This window comes from Microplitis mediator, chromosome 10 (genome assembly GCF_029852145.1).
Source record: "Microplitis mediator isolate UGA2020A chromosome 10, iyMicMedi2.1, whole genome shotgun sequence".
Taxonomy (NCBI): Eukaryota; Metazoa; Arthropoda; class Insecta; order Hymenoptera; family Braconidae; genus Microplitis; species Microplitis mediator.
Genome location: NC_079978.1, coordinates 17,598,302 through 17,623,609, shown reverse-complemented (window position 1 = coordinate 17,623,609; position 25,308 = coordinate 17,598,302). Strand labels below are relative to the sequence as shown.

Sequence of the window (25,308 nt, the reverse complement as noted above, 5' to 3'; positions counted from 1 at the left end):
TGACTAAAAGAATGCATCTAATCGTGAAATTATAAATTATGCAATTTTTTTTTTTTTTTTTTTTATCTTTTACCTCAGAGCGGCGAATGAAAGTGGCCATTTATCGTATCCCGGCGGTGGTGCGAATAGTATAGTAGCTTTGGTATATGGTTTTCACGTGACACGGGAAAAATTAAGAGCAAAGCATGTATGAAAAATTACGATCTGATTTAAGCACTCTCTCGAAAGTATAGTTTGAGTTTTTTTAAAAAAAATAAAAAATTCAAGACTTATAATAAAAAACGTGTTAAGTAGCGATATTTTTTTTTCTTATAATGATTACATTTTTGATACATTACGCTCATAAAAATTAATAATATTGCTCAGAACAGATTTTCGTGACTCAAGAGTTATTGCAGTTAATTTTTTGCATTAATCACGTTTTTTGAAAAAGAAAAATTTTCTTATATTTTTTATTAAAATATTTTAATGAGTTAACTAGAGTTGAAATTCATCATGACGATGAGTTTTTTAGACCCTAAGATATAAATGGATTTTTGCAAAGAAGTCTAAACTGACAAAAAAAATTATTAATAACGAATTCTAGTTAAACTACAGAAATCTAAATCAGAGTATGCTCCGTAAAAAAAAACCGGGGTAAGTCCAAGGGGTGTAGGTGTAAAAATTTTGGTGGCAAATTTTAAATTTCCTCTAGACAATACTCATTTAATTTTTCTACATGTGATACTTTTTTTTCTAATTTCTGTCCGTGGAATTTTTTTTTTACACCGATCCCGCACAGAAAAATATATAAATAACATATATGTCCCATATAGCCAATACATGATGCATATATGTCACATATATATTTTTTCGTGCGGGATTTTACACCGGTATTTTAACACCGCTAAATTACACCACCTTTACTGGTGTTCTTTCATCTTAACACTGCTCTTTTTACAGTGTGCTAATGACGCAATTTTAAAAAATATTTTGGGGGTAGCATAATTGCAAGATACTGTCTAAATCAGGGTGGCCACAAAAAAATTATTTCAAAATTCCCTGATATTTCCCGGTTTTTCAGTAAAGTTTTTCACAGTTTTCCCGGATTTAGAAATTTTAATCGTATCATTTAGATGTTCAAAGTTTTTATTATATTTTCATTTTTAATAATTAAATTTGATAATTAAATCATGCGAGAAACCAAAAAAATGGCAATAAAATAAATTAGTATTGCCTATTTTTGATTATTCGATGTTACAACTGTATAAGTTGAAATATTTAATAAGAAATTTTCTGATTTAAATAAATTCAAAATACACTGGTTACAAAAATTAAGGGATGTTAAAAAAATTTCAAATTTTTTATTAATTTTAAACAGTTTGTAACTCGAAGGAAAATGGTCGTACAATAAAAACAAAACGTCAAACTGTAGCTTCAAGTGTTTAGTTTTCTGATCTGGGTCTTTAAATTTTTTTATTATGCACGGTTTCGGAGCAATCAAAAATCAATCATAATTATCGAAAAAAATTTATTGAAGCTCGAAGACCGTTTTTAAGACGGGCAAAAATTTGATAAATTTCTTTTTCGATGGTTTTCTTAGGATTACTCCGAAACCGCACATAATAAAAAAATTTAAAGACCAGATCAGAAAACTAGACACTTAAAGCTACAATTTGCCTTTTTTGTTTTTGTCGTATGACCATTTTCCTTCGAGTTACAATCTGTTGAAAATCACTTTAAAATTTGAATTTTTTTAATATCCCTTAATTTTTATAACTAGTGTATAATTTAAAATTTTTTTAATTTTGAACTGTTACAATTTAATTCCCGGATACTTTTCAAAATTCACTGACATTTCCATGATATTTCCCGGTTGCATTAAATTCCCTGATAATTTCCGATATTCCCAGTTTTCCCTGTCCAGATAATATTCATTAAATTTTTATTTTTTTTTATACGTGATACTTTTTTTTTCTAATTTCTGTCCGCGGAATTTTTTTTACACCGATTTTACACCGGTATTTTAACACCGCCAAATTACACCACCTTCACCGGTCGTTTCATTTTAACACTGCTCTTTTAACAGTCTGCTATTGACCAAATTTTGAATAAAATTTCGGGGGTGGCATAATTGCAAAATACTGTCTAAATTTTTTTCACATCCTTTGCATCGAAACTGCGAGCTTTTTGCCAGTCGAAATAAGTTAATTTCAGACCAATGTAATTAAGTGGGCAGAAACTAATCGGTTTCTTCTTCAGGAAAGAAACTCATTAGTTTCTGTCCGCTTAATTAAAAAAATAATTTAAGTTCCCAAACAAAATTATTAAATTGATAAAAGCCAACATTTTCTCCATTATCTCTTAAAGTTTCATATTTCGAGTACATCATTACTTTGCCGCGCTATCGGTCAAAAATTAGCCCGTTTTAACTGACCAGACACTAATACTCCGTATCATTGAAAGTAATATGAAAAATACAGAGCCTGGTTCTAAAAAAATCACGATTTCTGACTCCACGTAATATCAGCCCTCGCCTTCAGTTCGGGCAGAACTTCACCCTCGTCTAAAATCGTCTTGTTTCATTCTTAGCCATGCAATTTACGATCGATAATTACCAGAAAATTAACTTTTTTAATTAAAAAATATTCCCTAGTAAAATAGTTTTTGAGTGTAAACGATAAGAAAAAAAAAAATTCACGGTATAAATAAAAAAAAAAATACGTGTTAATACCTACACTCATTTCGTTATCCACTCATTAAAAAAAGAGAATATTAAAACGAAACAACAAACACACATATAATAATTAATTAATTATTTCCACTTAAAGACAAAAATTGTCAATTAATCACAAGATCACTTAAATTAACTGACATTAATCTTCTTGTAATTATATAAAAAAAAATCACTTTTTTTATAGATCATAATAATTATGGTATTATTGAAAACGAACAATTTATTATATTTTGATAACAATATTTTTATAAATTTTATTTCACACACAGAATAATTATTTACACGGGTTAATCCACTTAAAAATTAATCGCGGGTTTTAGTAGAGCCTGAGCTTTTTAATTGTTAGTTAGATTAGCAACGTGCGCGCAGAGGCTCACGATCATACTGCCGACTGTACAACTTTCGTATACAGAGAACGTCAACCCCCGCCACTGAGCTTTCGTGCAAGCTCGGGAGTATTCGCAGTTATATTTTACTGAAAGCGCACGCACCACTTGATTTATATTAATTATTAACATAAAGAAAAATAAAAAAAAAAATGAAACTAGTCATTAATAACTAAACAATTTTAACTACATATTCATCAAATTAATTATATAAAATTACCCCTTTCCTCATTAAAAATTAACAGAATTAATTAATTAGGGATTCGTGAGGTGATTTCGCGAAGGATCTGATTATATTATAAATTCTTTGTTAACTTTTTTCATACGAAATTAATTAATAAAAAAATGCAAGTCTTTATTTTAAGTAAATGTGAAATTGTTTGATGTACACGGAGAAAATAAAGTAATGGGAATTACTATCTAGTTATGGTAAAATTTTCTACCACCAATAGATTGAAAACTGTAAAAAATCACCGGGGTGAGTCCAAGCGGTGTAGGTGTTAAAATCGGCGGTCTTAAATTTCAACACCGAAAGCGGTGTGAAAATAACACTGCCACCGGTGTAAATATTCTGTACCGGTGTTAAAAAACAATTCCCCGGTGTTAAAATAACGCAACCGCCGGTGTAAATATTCTAGACCGGTGTTAAAATAATGCCGCCGCCGGTGTAGATATTTTTTACCGGTATTAAAATATTTTACTTGGTGAATATTTTTACTTACTCGATCACTTTACTTGTTAATAAATAATATTCTTTATTAATTTTCATAACGAACTGACATTTTTTGTGTTTTATAATCTTCTAAGATAATACTCCAAGCGGACGCAGTTTACTCCGCTTTTACACCGATATTACTCCGCTTCTTCACCAATTACTCTGCTTTTACACCGGTTTAACACCGGTATTTTAACACCGCTGAATTAAGCCTCCTACACCGGTGTAATTTCATTTTAAAACCGGGTGGAGTTAAAATGTGTCCATTTTTAACACCGCTCTTTTTAAAGTGTAGTGAATACTACCTAGATGATTGTATAAATCATCTAAATTGTAACATTCACCGTATTCATAATAATTGTTACAATCCTGTATGATAACTAGAGTTAATTACTATTATTATTCTAATAGTGATATTTATCATCCAGATGGTAACAGTTACCATCAGAAATTATAATAGTTACAAGGTTAAAAAAGTACTAAATGCTAATAATGACCAAATTTTATTTATTACTCAGTACTTGAATGATTGTTATTTTGATGAACATACTCAATCATTCAAAGTTATTGACAGAAGCTCTCTCGCTCGGAAATTTTTATTTTACGCTGATTTAGACGACTGTACAGTAACTTATTTCAACATTTTAAACAATAAAATGTACATTACTAAATTATGGATTTAAATAGAAAGTATTTGTTTACAATTTAAAAGTAAAATTAAAATAGGGCTAGTACGCTAATGAAGAGTTTATAATATAAATAATTTTAATACTTCCCTTGTAGGAAAAAAAATATTGACAATGGGGCCAGTTTTGGCACAATACTGGGCTACCGAGGCTCAGCCTCCCAAGGTTGGTCCGAGATCCGACCAACGTTCAAGTGAGGAGTCTTGGTTTGCCAGTCTTGGAACAAGTTTCAGCCAATACTCAAGTGACAAGCCTTGGTTTGCCAGTCTTGGGACAAAGTTCAGCCAATGCTCAAGTGACAAGCCATGGTTTACTAGTCTAAATAACAAATGGTACTTAAGAACCCCTGGCTTCTGTGAATAGCGTAACAGCCTAGTGGATAAGAGGCTTGCCTAGCAGTCATGAAGGACCAGGTTCGAGACCCAGCAAATGCAAAAAAAAAAAATTATTTTCATCGATCCACCTGATTTCTCTGTGTACAAATTTATTTCCATGTTACCATCCCGCACATGTCTACTAATATTTTTTTTTTTTTAAATTTATTTTTAATAAGCATAGATGCTTATTTAGCAACCGTCTTGGCACAATACTGGCTCTCGATATTGGGCCAATACTTAGATGCAATCTTGGCACAATACTGGCATTGGTTATTGGGCCAATTCTAAGATGCAGTCTTGGCACAACACTGTTACTCAAGCTTGGCTGGGTGTTATCATTTCGATGCTTAGACAGACTTGGGCCAAGCTTGGATTTCAAGCTTTCCCCAGAGTCAATAAGTCTTGCGCCAAGCCTCGGCCAAGCTTGGGCCTATTGTTTCTTCCTATAAGGGTTGTATTTTAACGTTTAAAAAATTGTCATTTTCTTGTAAAAATTTTGTAAATAAAACTTAAATATGTTTGTCATCATATTTGTATTCGAAAATTTACAATTTTGCAGCAGTACTTGAAAATTATTGAATTTTCGATCAATTTTTTCATAGCATTCAATAATATTAATTACCATCCTCGACATTAGATATCATCATCCTGATAGTAGCTGTTATCATCCTGATGGTAACTGTTACCATTCTGATATTATTAATTATATTTAAAAAAATGATAACCCTAACTATTTTTACACTGAATTGGAGTTAAAAATTTAGTATAATAACCCCACACTGAAAAAAAGAAATATTTGTCCCAAATAAATCAATTTAGTTGTGGGTTTTTTAAAAATATTTCGTAATGGCAAATAAATATATTTGGTACAAGGAAAATGACAGTTGATTCAAATAATTTTATAATTTGACGGAAATATATAATTCATTTGTGGTAAGTAATTGATACATTTATGGTAAAGATACTAAATTTTTGTGACAAATAACCTAAAATTTGGCGATACTATACATATATTTGAAGCCTTCATTAATTTATAGCAATGGGATCATTTCTTCACCACAAATAAATCACTTATTTCACGCAATTAAACTACTCAAATATATTATATCTTTCTCACAATTAAATATTTATGTGGCCATGTCCAAATATATGATATCTTTGGCTCAAATAAATCTTTTTAACTTCCCGCTAAGAAAATTGTAAATTTTCAAAAATTCGGGAAGTTATTGGTTTCGGTCCGATTTACGAAAATCGAATTTCCATCAGATGTCGACGTTTCGAGGTCCTAGGAAGCTATCCTGACTAATTTCACGATGATGTCCGAGTGTATGTATGTGTGTACGTACGTACGTACGTACGTATGTATGTATGTAAATATTCATAACTCTTGAACGGATGAACCGATTTTGATCGTTGAGGTGTCATTCGACGCGGCTTGTTAATGTCTTGAAGCCGTAAAAATTTGAACTTAATCGGTAGGGTGCGTTCAGAGATATTTCAAAAATAAAATTTTTTCGAAAATGTTTTATTTGGATAACTTTTAATTTGCTCGATGGATTGATTCCAAAATCTAATCAGCTCTAAAACTCTATAAGCCGCGTCGACTGCCACCTCAACCATCAAAATCGGTTCATTCGTTCAAGAGAAACCGTTGACGAAAGAATTCAAAAAAAATTTTTTCCTTGGTTTTTTTGAAATTTCTCAAAAACGGCTAAATAAATCAATGTCAAAATTTGATCAGCTTCAGAACTTGATAAAACGCGTCGATTGCCACCTCAAACATCAAAATCGGTTAATTCGTTCGCGAGATATCGTGGGAGAAGGAAATGCTAAAAAATGGTTTTTTACAAAACAATGGCATACAAAAGTATTTGCGAGCTCGAAGAGCTCGAAAATGTATTCACAATAATTCTCAACGAGCTCGAAAACAGCGGGAAGTTTTGGGGCTGGCCCGCAGGGTCAACTGACAGACCGATTTTTTTCAGTGCAATTACTTAATTTTCTCCGTGTAATATTTAAATAACTATATATATGTAGGATTATTTAATATATGAGATTGTTGATGAGACGTAAATGTCAATAGCTGCGATGTTAATTTAACATAGACAATCTAAACTGTAGATAAATGGAGTCGTGTAGAAAATACCATCACAGAACGTCAGTACAATTAAATAGTGACGTTGCTGGTATGTAGATATGTATATATATATATATATATATATATACATATGTATGTATGTGGATATAGAGATGCTGTGTGGGTCTAATTACAACATCAACTGATTGGTTGTTACTGTCGGTTGACTTTGCAAGACTTAGTTTAGAATCATCAGTGATGTTTCTCCAATCAGTGGTACACGTCAGCTGTCATCATACTGTCATGTGCGTTTTGATTATCACCCAAGAGATTGATCAAAGATGTACAGAACCATTAGTGAGATGCTATTATTTTTATTCAAAGCAAAAATCTTCGTTAAATATATTTATATATTAGGGTGATCGAAAAGAACCAACCCATCGAATTTTCTTTTTTCCCGTGGGGACAAATTTTTAACTTAATTTTAAAAGGTGTCGGTAGCGATTTGAATCTACTCCGTATGTACACCATTTTAACACCGGATAAATAACGCTGCCATTTTTATTTTTACTGTTATTATTATTTGTTTCCTTTTTTCTGTTCATCAACTACTGGCAGCAGCGCTAGTGGGACAGTCGGATAAAAAAAATGCGACATATGAAGCAAAAACGCGAGATATTTGAAAATAAATTTTAATAAAATAATGAAAAACTGGAAATAAGAAATAAAAAAAAAGTAAATAATATTTTAAAAATTGAATCAAAATTCATAATCAAAAAAATACATTAATATCATAAAATACAAGCAATCATTACCCTAGTAGAAATAATCAAGTTTTTATTCGATTTCAAACCAGTAACTAGCCAGCGATCCCGAGTAGAAACTAGAAATCCTGCCACCTACAACTAAAGCGTAAACACATTGGTCACACAAACGTTCGATCTATACTAGTGTGTATGATTATTTCTTTCTGTATAACCTATATCAAAAATTATTGCAATGAATACTAAAAATCTCCGTTAATAAATCAAAATTTATGTACGTCAGTTCGTCAATAGTTTTATCATACATAAGTATTATACATATTTAAAAATGGATGAATAATTTTGAGAAAGTTAAATTAATTTGAATTAATCTCTAACTTGACTAAGTATTGTTTTAATTAACAAATCTTCTTATTTTTCCGAGCAACTGACAATTTTGATAACCTCAAAACCTGAAGTCTAAAAGTGACAGTTTTTTCAAAGCCGCCATGTTTCATTGGATCTCTAGTCAAACTGGCCATCAGTTACTGGACAAAAATTCGATTTCATTTATACTAGAGTATAAATAAAATGAGCGATTAACGTGTACACTTTTAGATTTTCCAACATTTTTTTGTTGTTGTTACTAAGTGATTGCATGTATGTCGAAAAATTGAATGCACCTAACCTAATTTATTCAGGTTTTTTAGCTATATTTTTATTTTTTGTTAATTTTTAGATTTTATTTTATTTTACGAATGTTTTACCAAATATTCTAAATTAGCATAATCAATTGAGATGCAGCTGCTAAAAATTTCCAAAATAAAATGTAATCTATTGTCTCCTGAACATTACAATATCATGAATTCTATTCGTCTGATTTAAAAATTTCTACGTTATCGGTAATTTTTACCATAATTCCATACTACCCACACCGTAGAAAAGGAACCGTCAAAAGCAACACATATCGTGTGTAAAACGAACGTTTTACAAATATTTATGTGTTATTTTAACATGTTGTGAGTGTTACAAAAAGTTACATGCGCATATGTTAAAAATAAAAAGTTTCCAAGAATCTTTTGTGATGGTCGACATTATTTTTATTATATTTTGTGTGTTGATTTGACAGTAACATATAAAAAGTGATACTTCTGAATAAAATAACATTTTTGTGCGTTAAAAAATCAATCGATTGCGACAGTTCAAACAAGAAAAATACTGTGTGTTAAATTGACACACAAAAGTGTTAAAAATTCAACACACAGAATTTAAACATACGCTTTGAGAATTCGTGTTTTACTGCCGGCATGAAAAAAATGTATATTTTTATTTTATATACGAAAATATATAATTATATGAAATGGCAAAAATTTATGTATATTTGAATATATAATGTTCATATAACTTGAAACTATATTTTTTCTTATAACATAAACTATAAAAGAAAATATATATTTTATTATAGAGCATTGTATATTTTCAAAATATAATTTGCCGGTTATAAATTCCAATATAACGAAATATAATCGAGACATATATTTTAAAGTATAGTAACTGTTATAAAAAAAAAATAATTTTCATTATAATTTTCCAACATATCGTATTATATATTGGATAGTATACTTGAAAATATATAATATAAATATTTTTTTAATCGGCAAAATGAATATTTAATTCATCAGTTTAACTCAGGAAAGAAAATAAAGGTACAGATTAATGAAGAAAGAACAGATATCTCAGTACATATTAAGTAGATCTGACCATAGATGTTTATATGTAAGTGTGCGATTCAATCAGGGGATGTCAACCTACGACTCTGACTATAAAAAACTGAATTAAACTTTTATAGGTTTAAAAAATGATATAGGCTTGGAATAAACCTTTTAGACTTAAAATTTTATAAGTCGATAATATATATTAGCTTATATATTAACATTATAAAATTACTTATGTGTTTATAATATATTTTTCAATATATGGAGTTCATATAGCTTGAATATATGCCAACATATAATATTATATATCATATTTGTATATTTTTAAAATATATAATTATATAATTAAAACGGGAAAAAAATAGTTATTTTAATATATATGACTTCTTATATAAATAATTATGTTGCAATATAAACTGTGTTATATTATTCAGTATAATTTTAAGATATAAATTTTTTTAATGCACATGTGCACATACAGCTATTACTACAGTAATTTCTCTATATAATTTTCATGTCAAATAAAAAATACCGTGGAATTTTCGGAGTGTAGTTAATTTTGAGTATTTATTCAATAATAAATAACAAAGTCAATTAACATACATGTAGAGAAGTTATAAAAGGTCTCTATTTTAAATAACTCTGAACTATATAGTTTACAAACAATTTTAAATGAGTTGAATAACAAGCTCAACAATGTTAAAACTTGAAATAGAAAAATTAAAATAAATTATTTATTATTTAAAAAAACACGAATTTTTTTATTATTTTCTGAATTCTTTATTAGACATGAAAAATAAAATATTTTAAGTTTAGTACAACATTTATGTGAAATAAAAGAAAAGAAGTCTGATAAAGATTTATAAAACAAAAAAAAAATCGAGTAAAATAAAACGTCGGTATCGGAGCTCTTTCTCTAACTATTTCCATTAGTCTATCGCTATAGTAAAACTAGTGTCTATCGTACCTTTTCTCTCAGCCTTTTCTTTCTTTGTTCGCAGCAATCTCGTTTTATCGAAGGAGTGTAGACAGGATAAAGCTGGAACTGCACTCATGGACTGCTGTGGTTTATCTCAATGGACAAGATAAAGTAAAACGCAATCGGTACCGGGTAAATATTGATTAAACAGAATACAATGAAGATAATAATTGAAAATCACTTAAATGTTGTACTTGATTATAAATTGATGCTCACCAGATTTTCAATACATTTAACACATAATTTATATTACACTTATCCATAATTACGATTATCTTTTAAACTTGTTGGCTTTAAATTAAAAAAATTTTTTTTTTTTACTCATGCGGATAAGTAGGGGAGACCGGGGCAAGACGGCCCACCTAAGCCGGTTATTATTATTTGTGGCTTTTAACCATCAAGTCGATTTACTCTTGTCCAACTCGAACTCAATTCACCAAAATTTTGGTGAAACTCCTGAAAAAAAATTTTTTTTTTTTGGGGCAAGACGGCCCCCTTCGAAAAAAAATAAAGGAAAAAAATTTGAAAAATGACGATTGTTACTGTCTCTCCTGTCATGGACTGTATTTAGAATCAAACGAATCATGGATTCAATGTCAACAATGTAAAGAATGGGCTCATGATTCCTGTGCAGGAGTTGACGAATATTTTTCCGATACGTACATTTGTGAATATTGTGAGGATTAATTTATAATATACTTAAATTAAATTTAATACCTCAAAAAGTATTTTTGTTACATTTTAATAGTTAATGTTGTTAATTCTATAAATATATTATTCATAATGTTATATATAATAATTATAATTGTTTTGTTGGGTTCTATAACCAATTATATGAACAAATTAAAAGTTATTTAATAAAAAATAACAATTGATTAATAATTATTTTTCTATTGAATAAAAAATTGATTATTGGTTTTTTCAACTTTTTCAAATGCTCTATTTTAATCCAAATCCATATAATTAACCAAAAAATGATATTTCTATTAAATTAATCATGACTAGGTTATAATACTATGAAGTACATTTTCTTTTAGAATTTTTGAGTGGTTCATTTTGCCCCAAGTTTCACGTATCGGGCTAAAAATGAGTAAATAATCTAAATTTTTGACAATCAAAAGAAAACAAGAAAAAAAAATTTTTGGTTAATTTTTGAGGTGGGCCGTCTTGCCCCGGTCTCCCCTACTAGTTAGCGCTTATTTTTACGGGGGGTAAATGGCTGTTTGGCTACTTACACTGATAGAAGGATTTCTTAGTATTTAAGAGACCATTTCTTAAACATCATTTTTCTGTATTTAACAAATATTTCTTACTGTTTAAAAAACGATTTTTTAATAATTAAGAAATCATGCCTTAAGAAATAAGGTACCGGTGGGTAATAAGGCCTAAGGGAGATTTTGAATAGAATCGAAAATATTGCATTTAATTATCGAAATGTATTGTTAATCTTTATTTCAATACATTAGCCATAAAATATAATGAAGTAATGGTAATTTTTACCATAAACAAACAAAAAATTAAACTTTTACAAAAACCATACAAATAGGCCTTATTTTACTATGATAGGGTAATAAGGCCTACGGGTTAAATTATACTTAATAAAATTGGTATTAGAGATAAATCATCACTTAAATTTAGCAACAATACTTTTTTAAAGACAGAAGACTAGATTGTTTTGCTCAACAGCACTTAAAACGATCAGTATCCTTTTTAAGTCAGAAGACTAGATTGTTTTTTATGATTTTTTCTGCGCTACAACAGCATATGACGGATGATGAAATATAGAAGACAGGGAACGGGGTATCGGGATTCTATAAACTTGTCGTAACATCTCTAGGCAAGATCCTTCTACTAGAGAAGCCTTTAGCGGAAGCGATTATTTTGAATATCATTTCTGTCAATTAGGCCTTCCCGGGAAAAAATGATCAGGCCTGAAATTAGACATGATCAGGCCTGATCATACCTGTCCATGCCTGTTCATGTCTGAGGCGTTAAATACACTCAGGCCTGTTCATGGCTGTTCATGTCTGTTCATGCCTGACCATGTCTGTTCATGTCTGAAGCGTTATATGCGGTCAGGCCTGATCATACCTGTCCATGCCTGTCCATGTCTGTTCATGCATGTTCATGTCTGTTCATGTCTGAAGTGTTAAATACAGTCAGGCCTGATCATACGTGTCCATACCTGGTCATGTCTGTTCATGTCGGAAGCGTTAAATACAGTCAGGTCTGATCATGCCTGTCCATGCCTGTCCATGTCTGTTCATGCATGTTCATGTCTGTTCATGTCTGAAGTGTTAAATACAGTCAGGCCTGATCATACGTGTCCATACCTGGTCATGTCTGTTCATGTCGGAAGCGTTAAATACAGTCAGGTCTGGTCATGCCTGATCATGTCTGTTCATGGCTGTTCATGGTTGTTCATGTCTGAAGCGTTAACTACGCTCAGGACTGATCATACCTGCCCATGCTTGGTCATGTCTGAAGCGTTGAATAAGCTCAGGCCTGATCAGGCCTGTTCATGCCTGGTTATGTATGTTCATAGATATGAAATTTTTTTGACCAAGAATCTATCACGTATAACCCGGGAAAAAAGGATCAGACCTGATCAGACATGATCAGGCATGAGTCTTAAGACTTTCAGTACTTGAAGTTCGTACGAGACCTATTTTTCAACTCAATCTCTTAGGTCAACAGGTAACGAGGCGAACTTTCAAGCGCAAGGTCCGCGGTTCGAATCCTAGACACTCCCATATTTTTTATTTTTTTTTCATTTTTATAGAAATAATTATATATAATTGTATATAGTTATGCATAATTATATAGGACCATTTTTTATATATAATTGTTTTACCAGAATGGGCATGAACAGGCATGAACAAACCTGATCAGACCTGAACATGCCTGATCAGGCCTGGTCAGGCATGGCCATTTTTCATGTCTGATCAGGCCTGAAGACTCATGTCTGATCAGGCCTGAAGACTCATGCCTGCTCATGTCTGATCAGGCCTGAACATTTTTTCCCGGGTTATTACCCGACGGGCCTTATTACCCGCGGGTACCTTATTACCCGCGGGTACCTTATTTGTTAAATACAAAAAAATGATGCTTAAGAAATGGTTTCTTACATATTAAGAAATCTTTTTTAAATGCTAAAAAATCCTTCTATCAGTGTAATTATTATCACACGACTTAGACGTATTGCAAATATTTATTTGCGTGCGACAAATAAACTTGTCGCACTTGAATTATGTTTCGTGCACCTGTGGTATTGGGATTTTTTTTTTTTACTCACTTACAATTTGAATAAATAGTAAATCGTGTGACAAGGGATGAAAAAAGACGATTTCAGACTAGGGTGAGGTTGGCTGCCTGAGCTGCAGGCGAGGACTGACATCATCTGCAGTCTGAAATCGTGTTTTATCCTGAGTCACACACTATGTTTTTTATGATTACCTGCATCGGAACTTGAAGATTCAGTGTCAGCAGCCAGTAAGAAACAAGTTAATTTCAAGCCGATGATAAGGAGAACTTTTAGAGAATGAGAAATCTTTGATTTACAGTCACTCATTAAATAGTAAATAAGACAAAGATATTATTTTCACTCATTTTTAGTAATCTTATTGGGTTAATTAAAACTGTCACTTAAAAAATCAAATGAGTAAACTGAAGTGACAAAGAAACAAATGAGAGTAATAAGGCTGGAAACAAGCATTAAATATAACTGACACCGGGTAAAAACAATTATGGTTCTTCCCAAGGGAAGAAACACGCGTGTTTCTGCCCGCTGTATGAAGGTATTTTTGAATTACGAATTCGCTGGCAGTTGTTTGCAGCATCGGCTTGAAATTAGCTTTCTTCGACTGGCTATTGAGACACTAAAACTTCAAGTTTCGATGCTGGTATCATGAAAATACTTTTGTATGTCGTTGTTTTCGTAAAACACCGTTTTTGAGCATTTTTCTTCCGACGATATCTCTTAAACTAATGAACCGATTTTGATGTTCCAGGTGGCGATCGGTGCGTCTTATCGAGTTCTAAATCTGATTAGATTTTAACGTCGATCGTTCGAGTCGTTTCTGAGAAATTAAAAAAAAACCAACAAAAATCTAAGCTGTAGAGACAATGAAACTTCAATTTTCGATGCTGGTATCATGAAAATATTGTTTTTGATTATCGTTCTTAGTCAGAGTATTAATATATTCTTCAGTCAATTTGACAGCTATTTCTGCAGCATTAATGACTACTTATGGGTGTTTACCGATTTTTAAATAAAATTTCCAAATGCCACCAGAGAATGTTTAGTGAAATAAAGTGTCGATCAGTTTGTTCAAAAATTCATTTAATCTGTCACTTTTTTTCCGTTAAATCGCAAAATTTTGAACTTAACTCAACTCGTCAGTTACATTATTTTTCAGTTATCTGAACTTTTTACAGTAATTTTTTTAATACCACAGTTAAAATTGAATATTGTACGCAATAAACGAATTTTGCAAAGTAAAAAAATCAAAAATTTACTGTAAGTTAACTTTAACTTTGAATAGCTTTTAAACCAGTAAATTTATCAAAAAATCACATGAGACTTTTTTTGTAAAGCGTTCAATTTCCTACAAACCTATGTATCTCTCATATCTGTATATTAACTTGCTCAGGAGAAAATAAATTAAATGTAAAACGCATCAGAACTCCATATGTTCCCGAGTCGAAATTTTGGCCCCCATTTCAACCTCAAATAACCAACTTTGGTAAGGTTGTGTCGGGTCAAATGAGGATGAAATCACATACAAATTTTGCTCCTCATGTGACCCTCAATGTAGTATAGTTATCGGACAAAATACCATAGTGAGGACGATATAAGGGCGAAATTTTTGAGCCTTATACAACCCTCTTTAGCCTCATACCATTTCATTTACTTTTTTACTGTGTGTGTGTGTGTGTGTGTGTGTGTGTGTGTGTGTGTGTGTGTGTGTGTGTGTGTGTGTGTGTGTGTGTGTGTGTGTGTGTGTGTGTGTGTGTGTGTGTGTGTGTGTGTGTGTGTGTAGTTGTCAATAATACATATATATATATTAGACTGGGCCAAAAAAATCGACTATTTTTTTTTTCTTTCGATACTGTAAAAATATTATTCCTGATGACCAAAAAAAATTATTGTGCAAGTTTGCGCTCTTAATATTGATATTAAGAGGTGTATCGTTACGACTATTAGTTTTTTGACAGAAGTTTTATTTTTTACCCAAAACTCGTAAATCATCTATCTGAAAAATTTGAGCAATTTATAGTCTTAAAGGAAATTGAATTCCCTACAAAAAATCTCTCTTAGTAAATTGACGTAAAACGAGCCGTTTCCTTGTAACCGTGCCTAAAAAATTAATTTGTTTTTTAAATTATTTGTTTCTATTTTGGATTTTTGTAAATACTAGAAATATTAAAATTTTTTTCAGTCAAGATACATATTCTTGAAGGAAATTTAATGCTCTACAAAAAAGGTCTCTTAACATTTTTTGCTAAATTCACTCCTTCGAAAGTTATTCAGGTTGTTAAAGTCGTTTTGACTCAACTTCAACCTTAAATAACTTTCAAAGGAGTGAATTTAGCAAAAAATGTTAAGAAACCTTTTTTGTAGAGCATTAAATTTCCTTCAAGAATATGTATCTTGACTGAAAAAAATTTTAATATTTCTAGTATTTACAAAAATCCAAAATAGAAACAAATAATTTAAAAATCAAATCAATGTTTAAGGCACGGTCACAAGGAAACGGCTCGTTTCACGTCAATTTACTAAGAGAGATTTTTTGTAGGGAATTCAATTTCCTTTAAGAATATTTGTTGCTCAAATTTTTCAGATAGATGATTTACGAGTTTTGGGTAGAAAATAAAACTTCTGTCAAAAAACTAAAAGTCGTAACGATACACCTCTTAATATCAATATTAAGAGCGCAAACTTGCACAATAATTTTTTTTGGTCATCAGGAATAATATTTTCACAGTATCGAAAGAAAAAAAAAATAGTCGATTTTTTTGGCCCAGTCTAATATATATATATATTTCTACAAAATATAAATTCTTCACTTTATTATGACGCATGTTTATTGTTAAATTAAAGCTACAGTTCAAAAACAATTAATATTTTGCATATAGTGTAGCTTTTAGAATAATATTAGTTACATTTATATTTTTCTTAGGATGTTATTTATATATTTAAATCTTCATTTTCATCTTCATCACTGCTTGATTTGTAGTCTTTCTGTTCATCACGTTGTTTGTCATCACAATCTAATGCAAATAGAAAATATTATTACTTTACTGATTTTAGAAAAAAATAATTTTTGAGTTTAATAGAAAATTACCGTAATCCTCACTACGTAATTGTGGATATTTTTCAATTATCGCTTGTTTCTTCGGCCTGTCCTTGTTGTAAGCGCATTTATTTATTTAATTAATAAACGCTTGTTCAAGTGTGTTCCTTTTTTCGGAATGATTGATCCAATCTATAATAATAAAAAAAATATTGTTTGAAAGGAACTAGCACTCTTAACATAAAAATAATTATTTTTTAATTTTCGCTGTTTTTTCTAAATGAAGTATTAGTTCACAAAGTAGTAAAAATTACGACAGATGTACAGAAATAACAAACTTTTTTTACCTAACTTTTTCGAATGGTAAAACATAGGCAAAAAAATAAGTCAAGCCTTTGTAATGGCTAATAATATGAGAGTTATCGTAATTATTGCAATAAGTATTAAGCTCACTTCATTTTATTTATTAGTTAGAAATTTTTCATAGCAAAAAAGTAATTAAACACTATACTTACTATTGATAGCCAATATTTTTGTAACTGTTTAGGTTTCTTTATTTGTCACAAAGCTTTTCCACGGCAACTTTACCACACTCCTATCACGCGTTTAGTTCTTGGAACAATTTAAATGGGGAGTGAATTGTCTTTGTGGCACGGTTTAATTTGAATATTAAGGGCTTACATGGGTCTGATAATTTTCTTTAGGACATAAACGAAAAATTTAGGGAGCGCTGCTTAAAAAAAATCAATTCGGTAAATAACGGACACCCTAGTAAACATACACGATTGCTTTAAAAAATTTCTTGAGTCTTGAAAAATATGAAGAGTAAGATATATATATACAATCTCAAGAACTCTTCGATAGCTGATTCGTTTCTTGAGTACCCTTGTTTATAATGCTATCAGTTTTCAATTATATTGATTTCCGTCAATATCATCGTAAACAGAGCAATTGATTAAGAATTAAAAAAAAAATCTTAAGAATGGTTGACTCTCGAGACAAAACCTGAAAACCTCTTACTCTTTTCTAATTCTTTGTGATGTATGAATTACTTTGAATCAATAGTGAAAATAACTAACTAAAAATATTTCATAAATTTATGACAGTTCCTATAAGTGGCTTATTGAATTTTTTTCTTTCGCACAGCCAGAATTTTTTACTATTTTATTTGTGTCCTTTTTTGTCGTAAGAGTACAATAGATTATTCTCCTGCCTTAACCAAGTTCTTAAAATTTATTGACATGTGATACCCTATTGTAGAAGGAAAAAAAGATTATACATATAAAAAATTTATATCCAGACTTTTCAGTTGAAAAAAATTCTTGAATTTTTAGTTAATAATTTTTTAAAAATCGAAAAAATTTATGTATTTTATTATATAACATTTGGAATATTTTTAAGATAATTGTATGTAAAATTATACAAAATGCTAGCAAAAATCGGTAACATCGACAGTTATAATATATATTTAAAGATTTTGAAACTGCCTGAATTTTAAGTTCAGCAAGCTCATCTATTGTCAAACTTTGACTTTAATAGTTGGCGAAGAGCCCGTTATCCAATTGAATATAATATTTTTATTTTTACAACTCTCAAGAAAAGAAAATTAATTAGCTTCGATGTTCGAATTCAACGTTACTTTTTTCTTTATAAAATTCTTAAATTGCTATTCAAACTCTAATACGAGAACTTCCGTAATTTCTGCTCGTTGGTTGCTTGCAAAAAAAAAACATAATAAAATAAAAACTTAAAGGCTCATTCAACTCAATAATTTATTAATATACTTCTCGATTCATAAATATTGATTAATTTTATTCTTCATCGTTTATCAGCTGTTTAAAATTATCAATTAAATAAATTGCAAAGGTTCTGTACGTCTTTCTGTTGCGACACATCGTCAAGCTGTTATTACATTACTTTCTACATCAATTTTTATTATCAAAGACTTATTCTTAAAAGCTTTTTTTTTTGTTTATTTGATTCTCGCTTTTCGCAAAAAGTTGTGTAATTTCTCTGTCTCTAAATAATTCAACATCATCTATTTATATTCCAATAATGTAAAAACATTAAAACATTTTATTAGTTATTAGGGGAGCCTGTGGGGCACGAAGGCTCCCTTAAGCCGATTTTTTCTTTTTGTGGCTTTTAACCATCAAATTCGTTTATTTTCCGTCTATTTTGGAAGAATCAGTCGAAATTTTGCAAAAAATCGAAAAAAAAATTTTTTTTTCTGGGGCACGAACGTCCCTTCCCTAAAAAATTATGAAATAAAAATTTTTTTTATTTCCCGTCAGATTATGACCTCTACATTGTTTTTATCATATTTTAGGTGAATATGTGATATGTGGGGTAAAATGGACCACTCAAAAAAAAGAATTGTGACGAAAAAAAATTTTTTTTTTTCATTTTCCGTCAAGTTATGACCTTTATAATGTTTTTATTATATTTTAGTCTAATATGTGATATGTAGGGAAAAATGAACCAATTAAAAAAAAAAAGTTGTAACTAAAAAATTAACTTCACGGAAAATAAAACTAAAAATAATTTTTTTGTTACAATGTTTTTTTTGAGTGGTTCATTTTGCCCCACATATCACATATTCACCTAAAATATAATAAAAACATTATAAAGGTCATAACTCGACGGAAAATAAAAAAAAAATCATTTTTTCGAGTGGCCCATTTTACCTCACATGTCACTTGTTAGCCTTCAATATGATAAAAACATTGTAGAGGTCATTATTTGACAAAAAATATAAAAAAAATATTTTACCTAATTTTTGAGGGGGGCCTTCGTGCCCCAGGCTCCCCTAAATTGTTAAAAAAATATATAGGGGAGGGTGGGGCAGAGCGGCCCCCTTAAGCCAATTATTATTTTTTGTGGCTTTCAACCATATGATCACTTTACTTTTGTCCTATTTCGAACAAATTCATGGACATTTTGCCAAAATTCTGAAAATTTTTTTTTTTGTGGGGCAGAGCGGCCCCCCTTCAAAAAGTGATAAAAAAAATTTTTTTTTTCGTTTTTTTTTTTTTTAAATTGTTTTCATCATTAAGAATGTATTTCTTACTCTTGACAACTATTTTTAGTTTTATATTACTCGAAAAAAATTTTTTAAAGCGTAAAAAATCGTTCACTCTCGATTACCTTAATTACTAATTGTTATTTAATAAAAAAAAAAATAAATTCTATAATTTTACTTTATTTCAAAAATTTATCATCTTAAAAAAAAAATTTAATTTTTATAAATTTTTAGTGACCAAATTTGCCTCTTACATAAAGAAACGGCCGAAAAATCTGAAAAAATAATTTTTTCGGAAGTTTCGGCTGGTCCATTTTGCCCCAGGTGTCATGCGTAGGGCTAGAAATGTGTAATTATAATAATTTTTTTTTAATTTGACGATAAAAATATGAAAAAATCACTTTTTCAAAATTTTGGGCTTGTCCATTTTGCCCCAAATGTCATGCGTAGGGGTAAAAATGAGCAAACATATCGGATTTATAGTAATTAGTCGAAAAAAAAAAAATTTTTTTTGGTCAAAATTTCAGGGGGGCCGCTCTGCCCCACCCTCCCCTATATATAGGAGAGGGAGGGGAAAAACGGGGTACTTACGAAAATACCAAGTTTTCGTCTTTTTTTTTTAACCCTTAGCGGCCACTCCTCAGCTAGGCCACATGTGTAGCTCATTACCCCACGTGGAAAAACCTAGTTGTACAAGATATATGGGTGTTTTCAGACTTCTAACCGAATGTTTCATGTTTGTTGAAAAGTTCTTCAACATTTCTAATGATTTTTATCGTCAATTTATAGATGGTCTTCTAAAAACTGGTCATAGATGTGACCAGTTTTTCGACTTCCTATGTAATGGAGTCACATCTCACACTTGTTACTACCGGCAAATGCCGTTATTTGTATCAATTTTAAAGAGGATTTAGACGTCTGATTTAACTTTTTCTGAGCCTGGGGTAACTAGTTACCCTGTGTGGCCGCTAAGGGTTAATGATATTCAAAGTGAATACAAAAAATTTTCAGTTACCGTTAAAAAAAGATTTCTTTTTTGCGAACAATTGGGGTAACTCCTAAAAAGGTAAAAAAAAAAATTCTGGGTTTTAAATGACGTTGATTAAGTTAAATTTTGTTGTAAGTAATTTACATGAAGGAAAATTATATTTAACATGATTATTGGATACAAAAGAAGAAAAACAAATTTTTAATAGTCATTATCGTACAACAAAAGTCATTAACATTTTGCCACTGACAATTGATTTTTAAAAAAGTTTAACAAAAAAATTCAAACAAATAAAACTTACTTGGTGTTACTTCAAAATTGACACAAAATTTGTGTTGAAAACTGAATCACTATTCGTGGATAACTTATAATACAAATTAAAATGAAATCGAGATTTTATGAAGCTCAATTTAATTAAAAAGTTTTTTTTATTAAAATCTTAAATTTTCCATTTACTAAAATCTGGAGTGTTTATCATTCTAGTGAAGAAGATTAAGTTATAATTTCGAACTATTTCATGTAATTTTAAAACATCAGTAAATAGAATTTTATGGTGAGGGTCAGTGAAATACTTTACACTTACTTCTTTTCCATTCGGGCCCATCTTAATATATTAATCCTAAGAATTTGTGCAGATAAGAAAAGGGACAATTCGGAGACATAAATATACCCATATGTCTGCTGCTTTCTCTAGGAAAGTACAGCGTATTTAGGTACAGGTATAGAACAGTTAAGGTAATGAGATTAAAAAACCATTAAATATTAAGAACATTGATTTTATAATATTATCTATTGACTAAAATACATGCATACTTATACAAAGAATCCTTGAAATAACAAATACTTTATCTGTCTGGCGTCTATAGTGAACTATTGTTAAACTAAGTTAGGATTAAAACGTTTATGGAAATCCCTTTCGTGAAAGAATGATGTTACAATATTTTGTACAACAAATGGGCTGATGGAATTCCATAAGTATTTATTGAATTTCAAAAAATTTTAGAGACAGTATTTATGGCTGAAAAAAATTATTAGATTAAAATACAACTCAATCGAATAATCCGAGTGCATACCATATGTGTTCTAAGGGATGATGCACTTAATGCTTCGACTAAATGCTGCTATCCCCTACGCTGACCCACGTACGTCTACGCATATTAATAAATAGTAGGGGAGACCGGGGCAAAACAGACTACTCAGGGCACGAGAGACCATCCCCCATGAAAGAATTTATAAAAAAAAATATATGTCAAAACATAGCAAATCTATATTTTAAGTTTAAGAAAAATATGAAAAATATGTTTCTAATAGCTAACTTTTGGCCGATTTTCGTACTTATATATTTTAAATCGACTATTTTTAACTTCCCGCTAAGAAAATTGTAAATTTTCAAAAATTCGGGAAGTTATTGGTTTCGGTCCGATTGACGAAAATCTAATTTTCATCAGATGTCGACGTTTTGAGGTCCTAGGAAGCTATTCTGACTAATTTCGCGATGATGTCCGAGTGTATGTATGTATGTATGTACGTACGTACGTATGTAAATATCTGTATCTTTTGAACGGATGAACCGATTTTGAACTTTAAGGTGTCATTTGACGCGGCTTGTCAATACCTTGAAGCTGAAAGAAAATTGAGCTTGATCGGTAGGGCTCGTTCATAGATATTCCAAAAATAAAATTTTTCCAAAAGTGTTTTTTTCGGATAACTTTTAATGTGCTCGATGGATTGATTCCACAATGGACTGGGCTCTAGAGCTTTATAAGCCGCGTCGAATGCCACCTCAACGATCAAAATCGGTTCATTCGTTCAAGAGAAACCATCCCGGGTCAAAAAAAAATCTTAAATTTGACTTGATTTAACTTAATTTTCTTTGAAGTCGTCGATATGCCGACAACTGTATTCCACATTTTAATTTTTTTTGACTTAATATTGAGCAAGATCACGTCAAGTGGACCCCCCATTTTCCACTTGGTCATGAAAATTAAGTCAATGTATTTTTTTCGTATGTAGTCACTATGAAAAATTAATCCCTCAAACGATTTTTCAAAATTTTCATTTTAACAACAATTTTTTTTACAATGAAAATTTTGAGTACTTTTAATTAAAAAATAGATTCCAAAACAACCGTTAAAGATAAATTAACAAAATTTCCAGGATTTATTGTCGAATATCTATATTTTATAAAAATATTAATAGCATAAAATTATTTGTTTATTATCCCGTTGTTAATTAACTTTTAAGTAAACAAATGAAAATTTCATTGACTTCTCCCTCAAAAAATGAAACTTTTTTTCATGGGTTACATGCGTTTATTATTAAAGTTTAAGATCCCAAAAGAAAATTTGAGTGCTCGTGATTAGTTTAAACAATATGAATTTATTTATCACCGCGCGCCGGTCGCTGAGCGTTCTCAATACAGTGCGCAGCCGAGCGTCTCAAGCTCTACTGCAGCTTTGGTTAGTCATGATTGAAAGTAACATTTAAAAATATTATTACTAAACAAATTTTATTTTTTTTAAACAATATCATGATTAATACAATAAAATAAATTTTTATTATTAAACTGAAACAGGGAAAACTAACTGATAATTAAGTTCAATTATTAGATAGTTTTCCCTGATTATTGGTTAATAAATAATTAATTTATTATTTATTAGATAATAATAATTTCTAAGTTATTATTGATTAATAACACCGGCACACAAAAAAAAATAAGTTCTCTGTACTTTTGACGGGACCGATTTATTCCCATGTATTTTGACCCGCTGAATCCGAATCTGAGGTCCGTTTAACCCGTACACCCTCAGATTTTTAGAAAACTTTAAAAAACCTCAAAAATACACAAAAATCGACCGTTTTTTAAATTTATAAATTTTTTTAACCCTAACTAAGCATGATTTTTATGTATTTCGGTCCTCCCCATACTAACCTGAAGTTTATTTAAAATATTAGCCATTTAAAGTTTGAGTAAATTCCAAAAAACCCCAAAAAATTGCAAAAAAGCGAAAAAATTCTTAGTGTTGTGATAAAAAAAATTTTTTAAAGCATATTAAAATTTTTTTATGTTTTAGGCCAAAATATTTTATATATATATATATATATATATCACAGATCAAACAATATGATTTCTTTTATTTATTTCGATTTAAAAAATGATTTTTGTTATACCAAATTTTATTTTTTTCGATTTTTTGGGAATTTTTGCCATTTATTTAAAATTTTAGAGATGTCTGAGCCATGGATGTTCGAGAATTATATGTGACAGATAAACATACATGAAAATAATTATTTATTTAGCCCTATAAAATTTTTTTCATCACAATACTAAGAATTTTTTGCTTTTTTGCAATTTTTTGGGGTTTTTTGGAATTTACTCAGACTTTAAATGGCTAATGTTTTAAATAAACTTCAGGTTAGTATGTGGAGGACCGAAATACATAAAAATCATGCTTAGTTAGGGTTAAAAAAATTTATAAATTTTAAAAACGGTCGATTTTTGTGTATTTTTGAGGTTTTTTAAAGTTTTCTAAAAATCTGAAGGTATACGGGTTAAACGGACCTCAGATTCGGATTCAGCGGGTCAAAATACATGGGAATAAATCGGTCCCGTCAAAAGTACAGAGAACTTATTTTTTTTTGTGTGCCGGTGTAATTAAGTTTAGTTGTATGTCAGTTTTCCATGATTATTGTTTAATAAATAATTAATGTATCAATAATTACTTGATAATAATTTATAAATTATTATTAATTAATAATTAAGTTTAGGTATTACTTATTTTTGCCTGATTATTATTTAATAAATAACTAATGTGTTAATAATCACTCAATAATAATTTCTAAATTATTATTTATTAATAATAAATTTAATTATTAGTTTGTTTTCTCTGTTTTTCAGTTTAATAATAAAAAATTATTTTATTGTATTAATCATGATATTGTTTAAAAAAAATAAAATTTGTTTAGTAATAATATTTTTAAATGTTACTTTCAATTATGACTAACCAAAGCTGCAGTAGAGCTTGAGACGCTCGGCCGCGCACTGTATTGAGAACGCTCAGCGACCGGCGCGCGGTGATAAATAAATTCATATTGTTTAAATTAATGACGAGCACTCAAATTTTCTTTTGGGATCTTAAACTTTAATAATAAACGCATGTAACCCATGAAAAAAAGTTTCATTTTTTGAGGGAGAAGTCAATGAAATTTTCATTTGTTTACTTAAAAGTTAATTAACAACGGGATAATAAACAAATAATTTTATGCTATTAATATTTTTATAAAATATAGATATTCGACAATAAATCCTGGAAATTTTGTTAATTTATCTTTAACGGTTGTTTTGGAATCTATTTTTTAATTAAAAGTACTCAAAATTTTCATTGTAAAAAAAATTGTTGTTAAAATGAAAATTTTGAAAAATCGTTTGAGGGATTAATTTTTCATAGTGACTACATACGAAAAAAATACATTGACTTAATTTTCATGACCAAGTGGAAAATGGGGGGTCCACTTGACGTGATCTTGCTCATTGACTTAATCTTGACTTTTTTTAACTTTTTTGACTTAGATTAGACTTTTTCTGACTTAAATTGTTTAGTTTCCTTT

The 25,308-nt window shown here is 29.8% G+C and overlaps 1 protein-coding gene across 2 annotated transcripts in view; it reads right to left on the bottom strand.

Moving 5' to 3' along the window:
• LOC130675458 (hemicentin-2-like) overlaps positions 1-3,067 on the bottom strand; it is a 441,088-nt gene extending 438,021 nt beyond the window's left edge. For both annotated transcript variants that reach the window (XM_057481164.1, XM_057481165.1), the window contains exon 1: positions 2,718-3,067. The gene's annotated coding sequence lies outside the window, so the exon portion shown is untranslated. The remainder of the gene's footprint in view (positions 1-2,717) is intronic.
• Positions 3,068-25,308: the final 22,241 nt, after the last annotated feature.